The sequence below is a fragment of the Natator depressus genome, chromosome 4 (assembly GCF_965152275.1).
Source record: "Natator depressus isolate rNatDep1 chromosome 4, rNatDep2.hap1, whole genome shotgun sequence".
Taxonomy (NCBI): Eukaryota; Metazoa; Chordata; order Testudines; family Cheloniidae; genus Natator; species Natator depressus.
In genome coordinates this window covers 102430535-102453705 of record NC_134237.1, presented here as the reverse complement: position 1 = coordinate 102453705, position 23171 = coordinate 102430535, and the positions used below count along the sequence as shown (strand labels likewise).

The 23171-nt window shown below is 39.0% G+C and overlaps 1 protein-coding gene across 6 annotated transcripts in view; it reads left to right on the top strand.

The window, feature by feature from the left end:
- The window catches only part of PCDH7 (protocadherin 7), a 603373-nt gene that overhangs the window by 179192 nt on the left and 401010 nt on the right, over positions 1 to 23171 (top strand). The gene's annotated exons all lie outside the window — the stretch shown is intronic.

Sequence of the window (23171 nt, the reverse complement as noted above, 5' to 3'; positions counted from 1 at the left end):
AACCTGCATGTACTTTAACATTTCCAACAGATTGTGTTTAAGTGCATACAACTATTACACACATAAATTAGAACCCCAAAACTATTAAGTATTATTACAGAAGTAGGCAGTTCTGGAAATATGCCCATCTATTTTTATAATCATTATTATTACTACTATTTGCAATTATCTCTAATCAAGATTAAGGCTCCTGTTTAGTTGGTGTGTACAAATATACAAGGAGATGTAATTATTGACCTGAATTATTTACATGCAAATACATGGTTTCAGAGTAACAGCCGTGTTAGTCTGTATTCGCAAAAAGAAAAGGAGTACTTGTGGCACCTTAGAGACTAACCAATTTATTTGAGCATGAGCTTTCGTGAGCTACGGGTGGGAGGAGGTATTATTTCATGGTCTCTGTGTATATAATGTCTTCTGCAGTTTCCACAGTATGCATCCGATGAAGTGAGCTGTAGCTCACGAAAGCTCATGCTCAAATAAATTGGTTAGTCTCTAAGGTGCCACAAGTACTCCTGTTCTTTATGCAAATACATGTTCACCTTAATTAGATGTTGTATTTGTTTGTTTTGTTTTTTTGCAAAGTGCTTTGTTTTTAACTGTTTGTTCTTAGTTTCCTTCAAATAAATTTACTGTTTTTTTAAAAGGAAGTACTATGTATTAAAGTTTTACAAAATTACAAAACAGTCACGAAAAACAACTGCTGTGACAAAATACATAAAACATACAAGAAAACAACAAGGCCCAATCTTGCATTTCTTTCTCATTCCAAACTTCCGCTGCAGTTATTGAGAATGGTAACCGTGAAACAAAGGCAGCATCAGACTTATTATGTGCAAAAAAAGAAGCAGAAGTTCCACTGCAGAACAATGCAACTCCGGCTTACCAAAAAATATAATTATAATAAACAACTTCTTTCCTTTTTTGATTCACTAACAAATACTTATTCCAGTACAAACACATTGTTCTCTGAGAAAGAGAGGTACTCAGATTCAAATTATAGTGTACAATCCACAAAATTTGAAAAGACTACCAAAAATGCCCACATAAATCCCAACAAACTTGTATGTTTTCATCATATATACGGAAAGAAATGAGAAAAGAAAAGACATTATTATTGTGCTAACGAGTTATACATAGCCACATGGGTTTAATTTTTTACTCTTACTGAGGAACAAGTCTGAGGGATGTTTCACAAACAAGATACAATTAATGTATAAAGAGCTGTCTTTTATGGACAGATATCTTGCTAATTTTTTTTTTTTTTACAGGTAATTAACATGTTGCTGTCAATATTAAACATAGGGTTTTTTTATTGCTTCTAATTTTACTTTTGGTGCCTGTCATGATTACAAGGTGGGTTGCACGTTAGATCCTTTTTAGGCCTTCTCGAGTGCCCTCAAGTGACTGGTTTTGCTATCTTCACTCCTCTCTGAGTGGAACCAGATGGCCCTACCGTTCAGATTGGGTCTCTGGGCTACAGCACCCCTGCTTACCAACTGTGATAACATAACAGCTCCAGCTGTGTTTGGCACTTATATGCTTTTTTCCTAGGGTGACCAGATGTCCCGATTTTATAGGGACAGTCCTGATATGTGGGGCTTTGTTGTATATAAGTGCCAAATACCCCCCATCTCCTGTCCCAATTTTTCACCCTTGCTATCTGGTCACCCTACCTTTTCCTGTGACCAGTGGCTGAATAAAGTGGCTCAAAAACAATGAATTCAAAATAAAGTATTATTATTCACTCAAAGGTACATAGCATTCAGAGAAGTGAGTTAAACAGCAATAGGCCTACATGCTTGTGTCTTACTTAAACATTATTCTTTCCTTTCACCCTTTTCCCCTCAGCTCAGACATCCTTATAACTGGCCTGGGAGATACAGATATCCCCCACAGCATACAGGGACTCATCTCCGGCCACCGCTGCCCACTCAGTCCTCTTTCCTCTCTAGGCAGGGGTCTTTAGTGCTTTAATGTTTTGGTGTCCCTTTGATCCTGGACTTGGACTGGGAAAAATAAACATGCTAGCCTGGCTGGAAATCAGGAGGTAAGTATTTTTCAATTAATAGCTCCCCCTTTATTCCCTTTAGGATCCTTGGTGTTCTCTCTGAAGGTACCTTATATCATAGAATCATAGAATATCAGGGTTGGAAGGGACCCCAGAAGGTCATCTAGTCCAACCCCCTGCTCGAAGCAGGACCAATTCCCAGTTAAATCATCCCAGCCAGGGCTTTGTCAAGCCTGACCTTAAAAACCTCTAAGGAAGGAGATTCTACCACCTCCCTAGGTAACGCATTCCAGTGTTTCACCACCCTCTTAGTGAAAAAGTTTTTCCTAATATCCAATCTAAACCTCCCCCATTGCAACTTGAGACCATTAGTCCTCGTTCTGTCATCTGCTACCATTGAGAACAGTCTAGAGCCATCCTCTTTGGAACCCCCTTTCAGGTAGTTGAAAGCAGCTATCAAATCCCCCCTCATTCTTCTCTTCTGCAGACTAAACAATCCCAGCTCCCTCAGCCTCTCTTCATAAGTCATGTGCTCTAGACCCCTAATCATTTTTGTTGCCCTTCGCTGGACTCTCTCCAATTTATCCACATCCTTCTTGTAGTGTGGGGCCCAAAACTGGACACAGTACTCCAGATGAGGCCTCACCAGTGTCGAATAGAGGGGAACGATCACATCCCTCGATCTGCTCGCTATGCCCCTACTTATACATCCCAAAATGCCATTGGCCTTCTTGGCAACAAAGGCACACTGTTGACTCATATCCAGCTTCTCGTCCACTGTCACCCCTAGGTCCTTTTCCGCAGAACTGCTGCCTAGCCATTCGGTCCCTAGTCTGTAGCGGTGCATTGGATTCTTCCATCCTAAGTGCAGGACCCTGCACTTATCCTTATTGAACCTCATCAGATTTCTTTTGGCCCAATCCTCCAATTTGTCTAGGTCCTTCTGTATCCTATCCCTCCCCTCCAGCGTATCTACCACTCCTCCCAGTTTAGTATCATCTGCAAATTTGCTGAGAGTGCAATCCACACCATCCTCCAGATCATTTATGAAGATATTGAACAAAACCGGCCCCAGGACCGACCTCACATGACTGTATTATATTATTGTATTATATCTGTCATTGTTTCATTTACTGTTTGTTTCCCCCAACAGCCTCCTTGATTTAACTCCATACAGTCAGGCAGGATCATTCTCCATAGTGTTAAAGGCCAGTTTTCCATGAGAAAAGGCAAGACTGAGTTTATAGAAAGAAATTTGCATATTAATGAGTTATTGAGGTTGATCAGTGTGCAGTGATGAACACATCTTTCTCTTGTGACTTCTGTAACTCTGTTTATATTTTGAAATAACGAAGATGAAATATTTTGTATCTGTCTAATGTATCTGTCTGCTTATATGGACCACTTCACTCTAAGAGTACATTTACCCTGCCATAAAAACACCAGGGCAGTGAGTCTCAGAGCCCCGATCAACTGACTCAGAGTCACAGGGCTTACACTACAAACAGCAGTCTAGACATACCTGCTCAGAATGGAGCCCAGGCTCTGAGACCCACCTCTGTCACGGGGTTTCAGAGCTCAGGCTCCAGCCCAAGCAGGAATGTTTACACTGTTATTTTTAGCCCTGTCCTGTGAGCTGTCAGTAACCCAGGCTCTGAGACTTGCTGCTGTGGTTCTTTTTTTGCAGTGAAGGTGTACCCTAACTATCTGAATACATGTCTACAATTAAAATAAGTAATAAAAACAATTCCCCTCTCTTTCTTCACCACCTATGGATGTAAAACCTTGAAGAATTATATTTTTTTAGGCATTTTGTGGCTGTGGTAGGTATGCAACAATCACCTATATACACTGCACAAGACTTGCACAAGACCTGTACTAGATTCCATAAGTTTGCTAGGAATTATACTAAATATCTGAGAGTAGGATCAAGTCCCCAGTAGGTGAAGTTTAAATGAAAATACACAAAAAAGGTCAACGTAGTTTAATGAAAATAAATTTTTAAAAATGGATTGTAGGCCAAACCCGTTAGTCCTTCTCTGTGTTCAGTTCTCAGCAAAATTAAAGGCTGTTCTTTGGAAAGACAAAAATACTATGTGAAAGATTATTCTTATATTCCAATAGTACAACAATATGCCTTCAGAAGTCAAATTCTATTACAAAATAAACAGTTATACCTCATTCAACTTAGAACATGTTATTAGAATTAAATTTGTATCAATAAGTGAATTAATTCATCTTCTAAAAGAGCTGGTCATTCCTAAATGGATTCTTAGAGTTATGAAAAACCCACTGAGAGTTCTCAGTGAACACCAGAAATTAGGCACTTAGATACATAATGTAAGTCTATGCCCTTTATCCCATGGAAAATAATTGAAACTAGGTCATATCACTGAATATGTGGCAAAACAAACAAAGAAACAGAAGAAGAAGAAGTAGAAGACCACAAAGAAGAAAAATGTGAAGCCAGTGGAGGAGGAGCTATACTTAAGGAGTTACCTTATTTTAATAGTTGCCTGATCCCTCAAAACTAAACAAACGTACCCAAACTGGTTTTCCCAACTTGCTTGTTTTAACCTGTTTTTTAGCTATATCTAAGGAACAAATCAACCCTAAAGAGCCCTGCAGGGGCACTTGTTCTTTTACTGAGCAATCTGTTCTATTTCATCAGCAAGGGAAGTGAAATCAAAGTGAATCATATCTCAACTTTCATGTAAACAAGCCATAAGACAAGCTTGTATTGAAGCTTTTTTTTTTTCCCTGTGGGGTAATGGCTGATTTGTTTTCTTGATCAAACGATTCTCCTTTCATTTTTTTTAGATTTGTAACAGTGATATAAAGACGAATGGTGTCCATGGAGAAAACCTGGTAGAGCCACTTTTTTACATTGAGTCTCCAGAAAGCAAAAGTACACAGTATTTTTATAGTGCTGTATTATTCAGGAATGTCTTTAAAATGCTCCAGCTGCTCTGTGGTTTGTTGTATGACAGAGGGTTAATTGGTTTCACAATTAGGGGTATTTTCCCCTTCCATGAGTGCATATTGCTTCTTTGAAAGGGAGACTATTTCCCTTTTTGTCAGAGTGAAATGACATTTATATGCTCCTGCAACGTTAATGTAATGTTTGCATGTGGAGTTTAACAGCACAAGCTTGCTTTAAGATGGGATGGCAATGAGATCTGATGTAATTTTCCGACTCACTGCTGTTAGCTAACAGCACACCTGATCCTTCTGTTCCCTTATCATGCAGATTATTTTATTAAGCTACTTAAAAATAACATTTCTGGTATATCATATGAAATATTAATTTTATTTGTATAGTTGCTTTTAAATCTTCTTGCTGGTGGACCCCTACCATATCTGCTGCATTCCATCATTTGTGATGGGGTTCCTTTTATGTTCTCATGTTCTGATATACTTGGTACATGTGACAGCTCTGGAAATTTATTTTGCTGGTGTCACTGATAGGCATCTTTCATGCGGGAGCATGAGGTAGTGGGGAAGAGATTAATAATATAACTGATTTATTTTGGGGTGGCAGGATGGAAAATGGACACGCAGAAGTTTTTTTGTGCATAAGTGTTGTAAGAAGGTGAGCAATAAAAGGCTCCAAGTATTACTTTTTTATGGTGGTGACTAAATTCATGCTTAAGATGCTGTACTTGGTGCAATTTTAAAAGTATGGTCACTGAGAGTTTTTAATAGCATGATTGCAGAAATAACATAAGGACTTGTAAAGCAAGTATAAGAAGGAAACTATTGCCTCTCTCAAGGGCAGGATTGTGACCAACCCATTTGGCAGTCAGCTAGACCGCCCTTTTACTCACCTTCATGAACTACCCACATTGTGGGTCACAGTGTTGAGTGGGAAAGGAGCCTCAGTGGGGTCCTGATTTCTCCCCATCAGTCCTGTGTGTAGGTAGGTGGGGAGTGAGCAGGCAGAGGAGGAGGATGGGCTGAGCTTTGGTTCCACCAGCACAAAGCACTGGCCAGTACAGCTTAGCTGGCATGGAGAAGATGCTAGGTATAGGCCAGATTATTTTTTATCCTGAAACAAGAGGGAAACTAGGAGGGGCACTGGGACTCTACAACTTTGACATTACATGCCAACCCTTATGCAGGACAGACTGAAAAAATACAGTCTATCTTGCAGCTAGGACATGGCCTGTTCTCAGTTCTTTATGTAGCTATCACCACAAAAAAAAAAAAAAAAAAAAAAGAAAAGGTCCAGATTCTTTCTTGTGCCAGGATACCCTGTGTGTGTGTTTTGGGAGACAGTGGGTGAGGGCACATTATGCCTTTCCCCGGATCAGGTGTGTAAAGGGAGAAAGCAAAATGGGTTTTCATCGCCCCCTTTTGCCTATTCACAATTCCAGACCTTGCACTAAGAGAACTAAAGGACAGCATAAAGGAGCAGGAATGGGACTGGGCCATGGCTAAGCTCAGTGGGAAGCAAAGTGGGTTGGGAGTAAAGGGGAGCAAATACTAGATCTTTATAAAGGGCAATGTACAGGACTCCAGATTCCATTCTGGAACTGTGTGCCATGCCATCCACAGTGAGGGCTATTCCTTAAAGGCAGAGCTTACTTGCCAGAAGCAGAGATATAGAAACCTTTCATACAGCCAGCTCTAAGCACCCAGTTATAAATGGGAGAATACAATAAAACTCATGTTGCCTCATAGGTGCTTATAATCCGAAAGTTTCTAGATAAATGTTATGTTATTGGACTGTCTCAACAAATGTGCTAAAACTATTTTTTAACCCTGGCATAGACAGTTTATCTCTAGCCAGTGTTTTTGTTTTTCCTGCTATTTTCTAACAGGGATTTTGGAATATGCTTTGTTATAGAGGATCTATATAAGTGACCTGTACTGGCAAGATTTATTTATTACAGTGAAGATACATTTTAAGAAAATTGAATTGATCGAAGGTCATTACTTTGCACTGGCTGCTGAGCAGTCTGTGTAAAATAAGTTAGTGATCTGACAGCAGTATCTACTGTACCGGTGCTTACATTACCAATGGTGCTAACTAGCATCCTGGTTGAAAGTGTTATCAAAGAGGCCAAGGAATGAGGACCTGGTTCAAAGTCCATTAAGCCCTGAATGGGCATGTTGACTGAGAGAGTCACTCCAGGGAGGTTTAAGGCACTTTAACAGGGCAAAAACTTGCATTTCTGCTACCCATGCTGTTTAATCTGTGGATAGAGGAATTATATCTCCTTCAATCTGGCACTGTTCTTTGCTAAAAAACATTAGAATGTTCATGTTGCATTGAATATGAATACCAAATGAAACAAGCTTTACTAAGAGAATCACAGTAATAAAAAGTGGAAAAGACCTATTAGATCATATTCTGGCTTTTTTCATAGAAAGATTGTTGCCTATAAGTATATTTTCTACTGTTTTCACCAGTGTAGTTTTAAGCATTTCAAGATCTACTACTTCAGATCTCCTCACAGAGTCATTGGGTATGTCTACACTGCAATTAGATGTCTGTGGCTGTCCCATGCCAGGCTTGCTGCACTAAGGCTAAGGGGCTGTTTAATGCGGTATAGAGGTTCCAGCTCAGGCTGCAGCCCAAGCTGTGGGACCCTCCCACCTTGCAGGGTCTTAGAGTCCAGGTTCCAGCCCAAGTCAGAACATCTACACTACAATTAAACAGTTCCTTAGCCAAAGCCCCATGCCCCTGAATCAGCTGGCATGGGCTAGCCATGGGCTTTTAATTGCAGTGTAGACATACTCAAACTCATAGACTTTAAGGCCAGAAGGAACCATCATGATCATCTAGTCTGTCCTCTTGAACCTTGTAGGATGCAGAACCTCACTACCCACTCCTGTAATAAACCCATAATCTCTGCCTGTGTTGCTGTAGTCCTCCAATCATGATTTAAAGACTTCAATTACAAAGAATCCACCATTTACTCTAGTTTAAATCTGCAAGTGACCCATGGCCTATGCTGCAGAGGAAGGTAAATATCTCCCTGGTCTCTGCCAATCTGACCTAGTGAAAAATTCCTTCCCGACCCCAAATATAGTGATTGGTTGTACCCTTAGCATTTGGGCAAGACTGACCACCCAGACACCTGGGAAGTAATTCTCTGTAGTAACTCAGAGCCCTGCCCATCTAATGTCCAATCTCTGGCTGTTGGGGATATTTGGTACTAGCAGTCACAGATGGTCCACTTGCCATTGTAGGCAGTCTCATAGAATCATAGAATATCAGGGTTGGAAGGGACCTCATATCATCCCCTCCATAAGCTTATCAAACCCAGTTAGGTTATTTTGGCCTCCACTGCTTCCCTTAGAAGGCTGTTCTAGAACTTCACTCCTCTGATGACTAAAAACCTTAATGTAATTTCAAGCCTAATCTTGCTGATGAACAGTTTATATCCATTTGTTGTTGTGTCAACATTGGCACTTAATTTAAATAACCCCACCCTGGTATTTATCCCTCTGATTTATTTCTAGAGAGCAAGCATATCTCCCCTCAACCCTCATTTAGTTAAGCTAAACAAGCCAAGTTCCTTGAGCCTCCTCTTGTAAGGTAGGTTTTCCATTCCTCTGATTATCCTAGTAGCCCTTCTCAGCACCTGTTCCAGTTTGAATTAATCTTTCCTAAACATGGAAGAACAGAATTGCACATGGTATTCCAGATGAGGTCTCACCAGTGCCTTCCCTATCTCTAATGAAGATACCTCACCTAATGTATCCTAGGATTGCATTAATCTTTTTCACAGCAGCATCACATTCGCAGCTTATAGTCACCCTGTGATTGACCAATAGCAGGTCTTTCCCCGCCTCTCTCACTTCCAACTAATAAAGCCCCAGTTTATAGCAAAAAATTATTGTTGTTAGTCCCTAAGTGCATGACCTTGCTCTTTAAACTATTAAATTTCATCCGATTTTTATTACTCCAATTTTCAAGGTCATCTAGATCTTCTTGTTAGATATTCCAGTCCTCAACCGTCCTGACAATAACTCCCAGCTTTGTGTCATCAACAAAATTTATTAGCACACTCCCACTTCTTGTGCCAAAGTCATTAATTAAAATGTTAAATAAGATTGGTCCCAAGTCCAATCCCTGAGGAAGTCCATTAGTAACCTCCCTCTAAGCCTGACTGTTCAGTGTGATCTGCTGTAGTCTCCCCTTTAACCATTTCCTTATCCACCTTTCAATTCTCATATTAATCCCCACCTTTTCCTAGTTAGCTAATAATGTCCTATGTGGAACTGTATCAAATGCCTTACTGAAATCCATTGTTTCATACAGTGTTGTTGTAGCTGTGTCAGTGCCAGGATATTAGAGAGACAACACCTGTGGTTCTGTCCTGAAGAGCTCTGTGTGACTCGAAAACATCTCCCTCTCACCAATATAAGTTGGTCCAATAGAAGTTATTACCTCACCCACCTTGTGTTGTTGAAATCCAGATATATTAGATCTACTATATTTCCTTTGTCTAAAAAAGGAGTTATTTTATCAAAGAAACAGACCAACTTAGTCTGGCACGATCTACCTTTTTTAAAACCATGTTGTATTATCCCAATTAACCTTTACCTGTATGTCCTTAACTACTTTCTCTTTCAAAATTTATTCCAAGACCTTGCATACAAATGAGGTCAAACTAACAGTCCTGTAGTTTCTCAGAACACTTCCCCCCACCCCTTCTTAAAAATAGGTACTTTATTAGCAATTTGCCAGTCATAGGATATGACCCTCGAGTTTATGGATTCATTAAAAATCCTTGTTATTGGGCTTGCAGTTTTATGGGCCAGTTCTTTAATACTCTTGGATAGAGATTATCTAGGACCCCTAATTTGGTCCCATTAAACTGTTTGCTTTTGACTTCCCCTTCAGGTGTCTACTTCCATATCCTCATTTCCATTAGCCAATCTGCCACTAAGCTCCTCGATACATTTAGTGAAAACTGAGGGAAAGTATTTGTTTAGATGTTGGGCCATGCCTAGACTATCCTTAATCTCCACCCCATCCTCAGTGCTTAACTGTCCCACTTTCTTTCTTTCTTTCTTTCTATTCATATGACTATAGAACCTTTTATGGTTGGTTTACTGTTGGTCCAACTCTGCTTGGCTTTTAGCAGTTCTCACTTTTCCCCCTTGCTTTGAAAAAATGCCGGCAATTTTCCCCCCTTGCTTTGAATGCTGGCTTCACGTAGATTCTGCAAGTAATTTCTAGCCTTCTGTATGTTCAGATCCTTGAATTTTTCAGTCCAGTCCACTTCCCTTACTGAAACCCCTTAATTATTTTTTTAAGTTTTCCCTTTTGAAATCAAGGATCCTGTAAATCAAGTTCTGTAGCATACCCCAACCACTACCCCAGTGGAGCCTCTGTTTCTTTCTTCACCAAAGTGATTTTGACCCAAACAGATTCTGTTTTATCCATTCCATCACTTCTAATTTCTTTACAGGCTACCCTATCATTAATGTACAATGCTATTCCACCACATTTAAACTTTTATTTCGGTCTTTCCTGAACAGCACATACCCTTCAATACCTGGACTCCAGTCGTGACCATTATTCCACCATGTTTCTGTTATCCTTATAAAATCTGGTTTCACTTCCTGCACCGGTAGTTCCAGTTACTCCATTTTGTTACCCACGCTCTCTGCATGGGTGTACAGATATCTTAGCTGTTTCTGTTTGACTTCACCCAGATTCCTTGATCGATTGGGTACAATCTTCTATTGCCTACTTGTCACTAACTTTCCTCTTGCGATCCATTCTCCTACTCTCTGTTCCTTTCTGTTTTACTTTCCTCCTGCTTAGACTCAGAATATTAGAATCAGGCACGGAGATTACATGAGCATTTCTCGACCATCCCCCTCAAATTCCTAGCTTAAAGCTCTTTTAATCAGTGTCTATTTAATCAAGACTATTTCCCTCCCTACTCAGGTGGAGTCCTTCTCACGAGAACAGACCTCTGTCCGTTAATGCCTCCTAGTCATCGAACATCCCCAGAAGCCCCCTTATAGCACAACTGCCTGAGCCATCTCTTGATCATCATAATCTTGTCTTGCCTTCACTCTCCTCCTCTGTGGGCAGGTAGACCTGCCTCTTCCTGGTGTTGATTTTGCAGCCTTCTTCCTTCTGTTCTTTCTGGCTGTAAGTCCTTTTGTCTTTTGTTCTACCTTGCAAACTTATGGAAGTCCTCCTCTATTCTCCTGGTGGTCTGAAGTCTGGCTATTTCCATTGACTCTTCCCTTCATCTTGTAGGACTAGCTACTCTTCTTTTCCTTGCCCTCCCACCTTCTGTTACTGCCTGCTGCAGCCCTTCTTCATTTTCCAACTCAGCTGTATTTCTCCTTCACTAACTGGTCTTTTTCTCTGCCTGGTTCTCATAGTCACATGCTTCCACTGGGCACTTTCCTCATCCAGCAGTCTACCCTACTCCAGTCAAGCTTACATCTATGAGTCTTGAGTTTTCCCTTCAGCATTCTCTTGCATTGCCTCCATCATCTGCTTGAATTACCTTCGAAATTCAACCATAATTTCTACCCGTATCTACAAACCTTAGATCTTCTCTTTCATCAGCTCTATCAGGCAGCACTTCATACAAATGGAGCTCTTTCTGGGTACTCACTCAAGGATAATATACATCCTGCAGCTTCCATATCCAGTCATCTTCACTGTCTCTTGCATTTCTTGGGTCACTACTACTGCTGTCTGTGTAGATTTCATAGCCTGCCCTCCTAAGCTCCTGTTAAGGGGACACACACACACACGCACAAAAAACAAAATACCACACACTCCCTCCCCCAAATTTCCTTTACTCAAACTCTCCTGTGTTCAGCCCTGTTTGCTGGCTCCATTTTTCCTTTGGGGAACAGTGTTGCCATATGGAAAACATTGATATTTTATAGCAGTTGAGCTTGGGGGTGTTTGCATGCTGCTCCTGAAAATGAATAAAATTGTCCTCTACCAAGGTAGCATTGCAGCATGAAACCAAACGAAGAAAAGAAAGAAAAGGAAAACATTTTTTTTCTCTTTCTCCTTGTAGATAAGCTCTTAGTACTGCAATATAGTCACTATTTTTCTGTCCTCGATTTGAAGTTAGATGTCCTTTGATAGCTTCATAGTTGCTGTTTAATCATGCAGACAACTCAGTGTTACATAGTGCAGGGCATTTCCACCTACCTTGACTAAGTGTTCTATCGTGCATAGACCATTTCTTCCCCAGAAATAAGAGCATGAGAATGGAAATATTAATTTTAAGTTAAAAAAATAAAAAGAAATGAGGATTCTGTATGAAAAGAAGCTCTTCAGTAGGAACAAGATGGAGAATTGCAGAAATAGAATAAAATCATGTCTTAATTTAAAATGGTCAGCAAACAATTAATCAATGATTTATCATCAACTTTGGTTGCCAAATACGAATCTTTATAAGAAACACTGACCGGGGGGGGGGGGGGGGGGCATCATGTTGACACAGCTAAAAATACGTCACTTCCACCTTAAAGTCCAGCTTCTGTAACTTTAAAATGTGTCCATTTTTCAATATTTAGTTTGATTAAGAAAACATTAGAAATCAAATAGAGATTATCTCGATCTACAATTCTTTACAAAGTGGATTACTTGGCATTGTCCTGAGGGAAATGATTGAGGACAGTTCTTTTTGAAAAGAGGAAAGTACATACAGTAACTCCTCGCTTAACATAGTTATGTTCCTGAAAAGTGCGACTTTAAGTGAAATGATGTTAAACGAATCCAATTTCCCCACAAGAATTAATGTAAATAGGGGGGGTTAGGTTCCAGGGATATTTTTTTCACCAGACAAAAGACTTGTATACACACACACACACACACACACACACAGAGTATAAGTTTTAAATAAACAATTTAATACTGTACACAGCAATGATGATTGTGAAGCTTGGTTGAGGTGGTGGAGTCACAGGGTAGGATATTGCCTTACTGCTAAATGATGAACTAGCACTGGGCTGAGCCCTCAAGGGATTAACACATTGTTGTTAATGTAGCCTCACACTCTGCAAGGCAGCACAAATGGAGGGAGGGGAGACTGCATGGCAGACAGAGACACACACCCTGTGTGTGAGAGAGAGATGTGCATTGCCCCTTTAAGTATGCTGACCCACTCGATGTACATTGCCTTTTTAAGTAGCTCAGCAAGTTGAGATAGCAGCTGCTGCCAGCAAGCTTTCTCGGCCTGAGCCCTGTCATGTCCCCACCCCTGCTCTATGGAGATGGGATAAGTGGGGGGCAGGAACAGAGGGGAGGGGGACACCCTGACATTAGCCCCCCTCTTCTCCCCACCCTGCACAGCAAACAGGTGGCTCGGGGAGCAGCTCCAAGGCAGAGGGACGGAGTAGCACATGGCAGTGGGGGAAGGGACAGCTGAACTGCGGGCAATTGATAGCCTGCTGGGTGGCTGCCGCACATAGCGTGACCAGATGTCCCGATTTTATAGGAACAGTCCCGATTTTTGGGTCTTTTTCTTATATAGGCTCCTATAACCCCCTATCCCATCCCGATTTTTCACACTTGCTGTCTGGTCACCCTAGCTGCACAGGGAATTTAGAGGAGCGGGGAGCTGACGGGGGCTGCTGGCCCACCCTGGCTCCAAGCCCCCACCAGCTAGCTCTAAAGGGCTGCTCTTCCTGCAAGCAGTGGACAAAGCAGGCGGCTGCCAAACAATGTTATAAAGGAGCACTGCGCAACTTTAAACAAGCATGTTCCCTAATCGATCAGCAACGAAACAACGTTAACTGGGACGACTTTAAGTGAGGAGTTACTGTATATTGGACCAAACCCCACCGGCAGAGTTCTATTGAGAACTTCATTGAGACTACTTACTCATTAGATCAAGCAGGGTTGTGTCCTTGCTAAGCCACAATTTTGCCAGGAGATCCCTTTTCTTCTAACAAGTTTTAGGTTAGCACTTGTGTAACAAATTTACAAAAAGCTTCAGGCTACTCCCTGAGATCAGCAGCCTAATGGATAAAACAATCTCCTGCCCTCTGCTGAGTTAACCCTGCCCTGGACCCCCATGAGGCACAGTGATTTTCAAGATACTCTGAATAAGCATGTGGATTTCAGAGCACTTAATAAAACTTGCTGTTAAACAGTAAGCTAGTCTCAACCTTAACTGTCATGATGCTATTACCCCATTCAAATACAGGTCATTTTGCTGGATGGTCTGATTGCTTAAGGGATGTAATTGTACTTTTTGTTATGCAAGAAGAAATAGCTAAGGCTGTGATTAAGACAATGGTGATTCATTCTTCCAGGTGTTTTCACTCCCCCCGCCCCAAGCTTTCAGACAGAAATGGCAGTCTGTTCTGTTAGAGTACTGGGTGTGATTTTAAAATCAAGAAGAAGGACCTCATATAATGTATTAGTTAAGATGCATCAAAGTGCTCCTGAAAACTAGCCTTCCATTTCAGTTTGGGTTTTAATTAGTCTAAAAATCCCAGGTCTGCTGCAGGCATTTCAGAAATGTATATTAACCAACACAGCTGCAGGGTTTTTTTAAATTATTATTTTAATTGTTTCATAAAATAAAAGAAACTACTAAAGATAATTATATGACAACAGTATAATTACCAATGTGAAAATGACTTAAACAATGAAACTTTATGGCATTAATTATAATAAATGAGAATCTTTAGCTGAAGAAAAGAACATTTTATATTTATACTGGGATTGTAGCTAATATTTTTTTCCCTACAATAATGTTTTAAAGTGTCATAAATCTAGCATTTTAAATTATTTACATGCTACATCCAATTAAAGGTTAAGTTCAGCCAGCAAAAAGTAATCAGTTTACAACAGAAAAAAATCATGTTTAATTAATTGCTTCATTATGCAAACTTTTTTTTTTAAGACAGTGACTTTCAGCAGTTTTAAATAAGTGAGTATTTTCATGGTAATATATCAAAAAATAGTTTTCACTCTCTGATGACTTTTGTGTCACATTGAATTAAATGGGCCAAATTTGGTTCTCCTTTACATGAGTACACTCTAGGCCCTGGACTTACAAACACTTGCAATACATGCTTAACTTTATATTGATTTCAGTGTAACTGTTCACAGTACTATAATTAAGCATGTGGGTAAGTGCAGGTATGAGGCCTAATAAAGAAAGTGGGGTTGCACATGTGTAACTGAAAGCAAAATTTGGTCTTAAATGTATATTTTTACCTGAAAATATTGGCTCTTGGGATTTTGCTGTCCCCATATAGATCATCCAGGTTGATATTCTGCTTTTGGCATGGGCCAGCTCCTCACTCTTTATTTCTGGTCAAAAATGAAGAACATTTTTTGTCAAGATTGAATTTTTTGAAAAAGTCTGGCTACTATGTAAGCTGATCATAAACTAGCAACAATTCCTTGTGAAAAACTTCAGGCAAAATTTGCAATATTTTTTGACCAATTCAACGCTGCAAATATGGTTGCCAACCCTCCAGGATTGTCTGGGAGTCTACCGAAATTGGCATCGATCTCCTGGTGACCATTGAAAGTGATCCAGGAGGTTTTAATGGGTACAGTACAATTAATGACATTACATCATGTTGGGGGAAAAAAATCTCCCGGAATAGCTTCAGTCACAGTTGACAACCCCAGCTGCAAAACAAGACATGCAGAAATAAAATAAAATAAATAAATACATCTCTCCAACAAAAAGAAAAGGAGTACTTGTGGCACCTTAGAGACTAACCAATTTATTTGAGCATAAGCTTTCGTGAGCTACAGCTCACTTCATCGGATGCATTCAGTTTTTCCACTGAATGCATCCGATGAAGTGAGCTGTAGCTCACGAAAGCTTATGCTCAAATAAATTGGTTAGTCTCTAAGGTGCCACAAGTACTCCTTTTCTTTTTGTGAATACAGACTAACACGGTTGCTACTCTGAAATCTCTCCAAAAGTGCATTCTGTACATTGAGCAGAGAAAATATTCCTTCCTGTTGCACTTGGGATTTGGGGTTTGTTTGATTTTTAGCCCAATGAAAGAAGGTTTTATAGTCAACATTTGCTCACATGACATTAAAGGAAATTACTTGGCTTGAAGCGTAATAAATGGCAAAATATTCAGGTATTCAATCTCATGATAATGTATTGTACAGCTTATTAGCCTGGCAAGGATACAAAAAACAGAGCTGCAACATCACTCTGTACAATAAATAGTTATATATCAGAGGTAACTGGGTTGTAATAATACGACAAAAAATATTTACTATATGAAATATGTAAAAAAAATCCTAGATTGTCCTACTTTGTATAGAACATATAAAAAGTAAAGCCTCAAACCTGTAACTAATGAGAATGGTGGTGGCTTTAGTTGGTTATGCTCATTATTCTCTTAATAAGTACAGAAATCAGAACTACTGCATTAGAAGCAGAAAGAACCTATTAGGTCATCTCGTCCATTCCTGTGCTATTGGGGGATGGTTCCCAATTGTATAATAACTGTCCACTAAGTAACACATGTTCATTTTTCTGCTTTTACAAGTCTCATGTTTGTGTTGTTAAACTATAGGGCCGCTTATATTCGCAAATTATAGGGCTATTTATCCTATTGATTTACAGATTATTGCCTGTATAAATCTTTTCTCTCATCCCTCCATCCTCCCCCAAAAGAAGTGAGAATTCTTCCCATATGTTTTAGCTTTTGGGTCGCCTATTAAATTTCTATTTGGAGTTTCTAGGGGCTATTTAAACTCCCATTCTTATTTTTTGTAGACATGTATGTTTTATGACTGAATTTTGCCCTTACTGAGAAAAGGCAGAAGGAGATTCAAATACTACTGAAGTATTTTAAACCCAAAACTGGACCTGCAACTGCTCCCTACTTTAATTATGAGCTGCATCCAAGCCCCCTATGAAATCTAGATCCAAATTTAATAGACTGAGCTGATCTCTGTGTTAATATTCATAGGCCAGGTTTTCAGAATCAGTGTAGCTCTAGTGGAGTAAAAGTTTTGGTAACATTAAATATTCATACTTTTAAAATTAGTAAACTTATCTTCAACTTAGCTTTTTTTTTTTTAATATCTTAATCAGAGCTGCAAAACAAAGATTTTAGCGCCAATCTGAGTTACACTAACCCAAACATGACCTGAGTTTGAGATAGTCAAGCCAGTGCAGTCCTTCCTCTTTCCCAAACTCAGTGTGATCCAAAACATTGTTTCAAAGTAGTCTGAAATCAAGACTTCTCAAAACTCTGAAAGCCACACCATCACAAACCAACCCTTTTTAAAAGTGAAGTTGTCCATAGCATACATAAATCTATCCTGAACTATTGGATGTACATGATTTATATGTGTACATTTATAGAACAAGTGTAAATAATTTATATCGAACAGGTAGAAAGTTAAAAAATCCAAATAGAACATATGTTTTCCAAATCTAGAAGTAACAATCTTTTGAGTTAACAATGTAGAAATAACTAATAATGACTTAAGTCAGAAGAACATTACTTCCACCCTTTGGAATTGAGATTTCTAACTGAATCAGCAAGCAACACTCTTCTGTGGTTCGTGTAAAGCAGCACTAGCTGTAAATCTTTGTAATTACAAAAACAGAAAGTGAACAGGAAAAAGAGTCTTTAATCAGTATTTAATTTCTAAGGTTTTATCATATTTTACGTATTTATTTTGTTACAATTAAGTGCCATTCCTGCAACAAGTGTTGTCATCACAAAACAACCATTACAATGATCACTAGCTGACACTGAAAGTCTCTGCAGAGTGACAAATACAGGAATAGACAGGATAACCCTTGAGGTTGTACATCCAAAACAAAGTGTAGGCCTAATAGCCATAATGATGGGTCAGAGTGCATAGTCTTTCATTGAATCTAGTTCTGCTTTTTCTTGACGGTATGGTGGTGGTAGTGTTGTCTACTGATTTTCCCTTTACATATTTTTTTTCCTTCATTTCCAGCAGTTGCCACCTACGCACTTGATGCCACCATTCCTGGGGTCTGGTTTATTAATAAAGTAATTCCAAAATAACACTGTATGATCCCTCACAGGCCAAGCCTGGGCATGGTGGGTGCTGCTGCTGGTTCTCGTGCCCTCAGAATCTATCCTAAACCTTGGGCCCTATCAGAAAGTTACTCTCACCTCTCTTACATTCAATATGGAGTCTAATAATCCATAATTGTCCCAAAGAGTCATAAGTAGTTAACCTGAAGCCCTCTGCAGGGTTCCAGCACCTATTAATAGGGAAAGAAAATGAGAGAATCCTGCTGCTATCTTATATCTCCTCATCCCTTGCTTTTGTCCTGAATAATGGATGAAAAAATCCCTTTCCCTTCATAGACAGGTGTGTGCTGGGGAGGGGCGGAAGCAGTGTCTCTCAGAGTAACTTAGGTAGCTTTTCCCTCTACTTCCTTAAGACCAAGCACACCACCCAGCTCCCAAGCATATTTAATCATGACGAGTCCAGGAGCAAGTTTCACACTGTTGCTCCTGAACCAGGGCTTCCTGCACAAAACAAATTGTACTGTTAGCGCAACCCAAGGCCTTATTCAAAAATGACAACAAGCAGGGTGATGCTTCACACTAGAAAGAATGAAAATTAATATTTAGCAAATTGCCTTGTAAAGATACACATGACTTTTCAACATACATGGATAATGCAGCCTGTATATTTGGTCTATTACCTGAATATTTATATCTTACCCTTTTTAGAGTTTCTCATTGTATTAATTAATTATTAATTATTATTATTATTGTCATTCATAGTGGTATTAATAAAAGCGGTTATCACAGTCCAGGGCAACTGCACCTGGGTTTCCTGTATGTGGTACCTCAAGGGCATGCAATAAGCTCCTGGCCACTCAGCCATCTTCTCTCTTGGGCAGAGACCCATGTCTCTCTCCCTCCTGATCAGGGTTTTTACAGGCTGCACCATGCCCTGTCTACACTTAGATATTCCCAACAAGCCAGGCTGCCTAAACAGGCCAGCACCTGTGCTTTGCTTCCTCTCTGAAGGATGGGAATGGCTGTAATTGCCAGCAGTTACAAGTTATCACACAGTTTTTTCTAGCAAGTGCATTTATCCTTAAGATGAAAGCATAACAGATAAAATATATTAAAAACAATAAAAACCTACACACATACTAAACAGCTTCCCAGAGATCACCCCAACTGCAACTTCAGGCTCTGGTAAGTGTCAGTCCTTCAAAACCCATAACTGGGTTTTCCCCATGGTTACAATTTCATAACTGTCTCATATTCACAACCAGAACAACCATGAATTGTTCAGTCTTTCCTTTATACAACTTGGGCCTTTGATGTCCAGTGACCAAGAAAGGTAATAAGCAGATAAAGAACCTCTCCTCAGGGCATAGCTTCAAAAGGCTGGGTTTCTGCATTACTAGAGGTGAGGAATTTGCATTAACTTCTCCCTAGGTATTTCCCAGGAAATCCACTTCACATATATTGCCCCAAAAGTCCATTTTTGTATGGCATAATTTTCAATATAGTCCATTGATCGTCCAGGCCTTATCTCACATTTCTTCCCTTAGAGAGGTTACATATAATCCCAGATCACAGTAATACATACCGTTTGCATTTCATACTATTGACACCCAAAGATATTTCGACTTAATTCAATGAGGTTTTTGAAGGATATTGCAGGAAACTGCCAAATCTGTCTCAGTACTTTTATGTGAAAGAGAGTCAAATGAAAAAATATACATTTAGCAACAAGGAATACAGGCCATAGCTACAGAATAGGGGACTGTATCCTGGAAGAGAGTGAATGCAAAAGATTTAGGGCTCATACTGGACAAGCAACTCAACATGAGTTCTCAGTGCATTGCTGTGACAAAAAGGACTAATGGGATCATTGGATGTATAAACTGTGGAATAGTGAGGAGGAACAGGGAGGTGATTTTACCCCAGTATGTGTCATTGGTGGGACTGATAGATATTAGAATACAAAAAGAAAAGGAGTACTTGAGGCACCTTACCAATTTATTTGAGCATAACTCCGATGAAGTGAGCTGTAGCTCACGAAAGCTTATGCTCAAATAAATTGGTTAGTCTCTAAGGTGCCACAAGTCCTCCTTTTCTTTTTGTGAATACAGACTAACACGGCTGTTACTCTGAAACCTGATATCAGAATACTTCATCCAGTTCACCCCCTCCTTTTTTTGACCACCTCTAGCCATTAACTTAATTGAGTATGTGAGGCTTTATCACCTCATGTGAAGATGGAAGAGGTGGTCTCATCACCTGATCCTTTTAATTGGAATGAAGAGTACTCCATTTCTGGTTCTCAACACAAGAGGAGATAGACATATTTTAGATCTTTGAAGCAAATGTTTTGTGGAACAGTAACTTTAATGTTTGAATGGCTCTTTTCTGATATTCTGTCAGATTGACAGCGTAACCTTTGATTTATCTGTTCCCAATTAAATGGTTAAAATAAAGAATAAAACCAAAATGAATTATTTAAGGTTCGAGCCTCCAGGGCAAATACAGATATTTTAATTTAGCGGAGCACTGTGAATGACATAATGAATAATAAAAATTAAAGACTTTAGTTAATGTAAAATAGTTAGTTAAGCAAACAGCCATTACACTATGACCTTACACCACACTGATACTCACATTCAAAGATGAAATGATACATTTAAGGATGATCAGTCCCTAAATGAGGAGAATGGGTATAATCTTTTCTCTAACACAGTGGTTTTAATCTTTTTTCATTTGCAGACCCCTAAAAATTTTTGAATGGAGTTGCGGACTCCTTTGGAAATCTTAAACATAGTATGTGGACCCCCCATGGGTCCACGGACCACAGATTGAAAACCACTATTCTATGGTAATGACAACCTTTCATGGACCCCTTAGACATAATCTGTGGACCCCCAGACATCCAGAGACCACTGGTTGAAACCCACTGCTGTAACAGTACCTTGGCGGTGGATGGGCGCGCCTAATCTAAAATTAATATGCTGCCTTTTTATAATCAATTACAATAATGTTCCTTCATTAATTAACATTAAATCCACCTTTTTACCATAATTTAAACATTTCTACTTTCTTATTGACTATTTAACATGAAGCATCATCTTAATTAATATCTGTGTAAATGCCATACCAATAACTATCAATACAAGTAGCATTTTCCAAAACATTAACGTTTTGTCTAAAATACTTGTAAAAACCTGTTAGGACAAAAACATGTTTACAGCACAACCTGGGGTTATGTCCTAATTTATCTTAAACTTGCCTCTGCATTATCTCATTTCACTTTATTCATGTTTTACCAGGCCCTGCTTGACTATCATCAAACCTATTTTTAAGAAATAGATTTTTGGGCCTACTTACATTTCAGCATTTCTTTGTAAACATAAAAACATCATTTCTGTAGGCTACAACAGTATCCTGGGTGAGCTCCACTCCCAAAGATTTATACAAAATTACCCATTTCTCTGCTTCCAAATGGAACACGATCACTCAAAGTCATATCACACACATGCAATTTTAATTTGGCAATCACTGCATTTTCTGTTTTGTTTGGCAAATGTAAAAATTCAAGATGCTTTGAAAAGAAGTCTACCAAGAATAGACTGAATATATACTAAAGTTTAGAAAAAATGCAGCTACTCTCTTGGGTCTTGTAGCTAAATAATCTGGTTGGGATAGATTATGGTTCCCAACCAGATTATTGTTTATGATAATAAATAATCTGTTTATGATCCCAACCAGATTATTGTTTATTGATTATGGTTGGGATAGATTATGGTTCTTTCTGATTATTTGAATGATATATTTGATACATCTCCTGCTTTCTAGTATGTTGCTTTATATCTTGGCCATGCTGTCCCACTACATTAAAGCTCAAATTTTCAAAGGTGGACTGAGATTTGGGATTCTTCAGTAGGTGCATAAACTTTCTATCCTTAGGGCATAATTTATGAAGGTGCAGAACATCCACACACCATTCCTTTCACTTGGGTTTGTGAAAATTATCAATTTTGAAATTCAGACACTAGCTTTCAAAAGATAAGCACCAAAAAAAGGAAGGAAACAAAGAAAGAAAAAAGAAAAGAAAAGAAATAAGGTGGGCTCAGGTTATAGCCCACTTTTGGAAATGTATCCCCTTCTGGTTCATCCTTTTCCTCCCTCTTGAATGCCCTGATATAATACAAATACACATTTCACCACACCTTGACTGTCCTATCACCTATCCTTAACATTCCTTATTGTGAGGAGAGTGTGTCTGTAACAAGCCCATTACGGCTGCTCCTTTGGGGTTGGCTTGTATACTTCTACATTGTTTCTTGGTAGGTATAAACTCTGTAGAGCTTGCATTTCAGTTTCATTTAATATGCCCTCTCCTACAGCCTGTGAAGCAAATCTCTGCAAATCCTGAGGTGGCCTCAGTGGCATAAAGAACCTTCTCATCAATGAATTAATAATTTTGTTCTCTTGGGTGTTGTGCTACCTCTCTACAGAAAATGTCTGCAGGTACCATGTCTCTAACAGTCATATGTTTAACTGAGTTTTCTAAATTTTCTTGTGTAGCTAGGTTAATTTATACTATTGTGTTTTGTTGGAATGATGTATCGTATATTCTGCATGAACCATTCAAGGACTAGGCACAATTTGGCCCATAGTAAATACAAAATGTCTTTTTTTAAATTCTGGTTATGCTCTTAATAATCAATGATATCACTGTCTTTTAACACAAAGCAATGTTGGCTGCAGTGAATCAGGATTTTAGTGAATCAATTCCTAATGGATTATGTCAAAAGATTGTCCAGTTAGTTATACAAGTTCCCTCTGAGTGAAGTTTATTGTTGGAGGCACTCACCAATGTTTGGAAGTTGAGTAATTTCCACGGAGATCGTATCAGTTTTGTTGGGTTTCCACTGATAAAAACAATAAGACAATGCCCAGGTTGCTGTTGCCAGTAATTATTCCTACTGAGAGACCTCTTCTTTAAAAGTATAATTTCTTCTTTTTCCTATTTAGTATATATAATTATTACTGAAAAATTAAAGATAACGAAAAAGCTGGTTATTTTACTAAAGATACTAATCTAGTGGAAGTCTCAGAGTTCAGCATTATACTGTGGCTCTTAAGTAACAATAATAAATAAATAAATAAATAAATAAAACCCTTCTGCTGATGTAAGAATAAATCAGATTGATGCTAT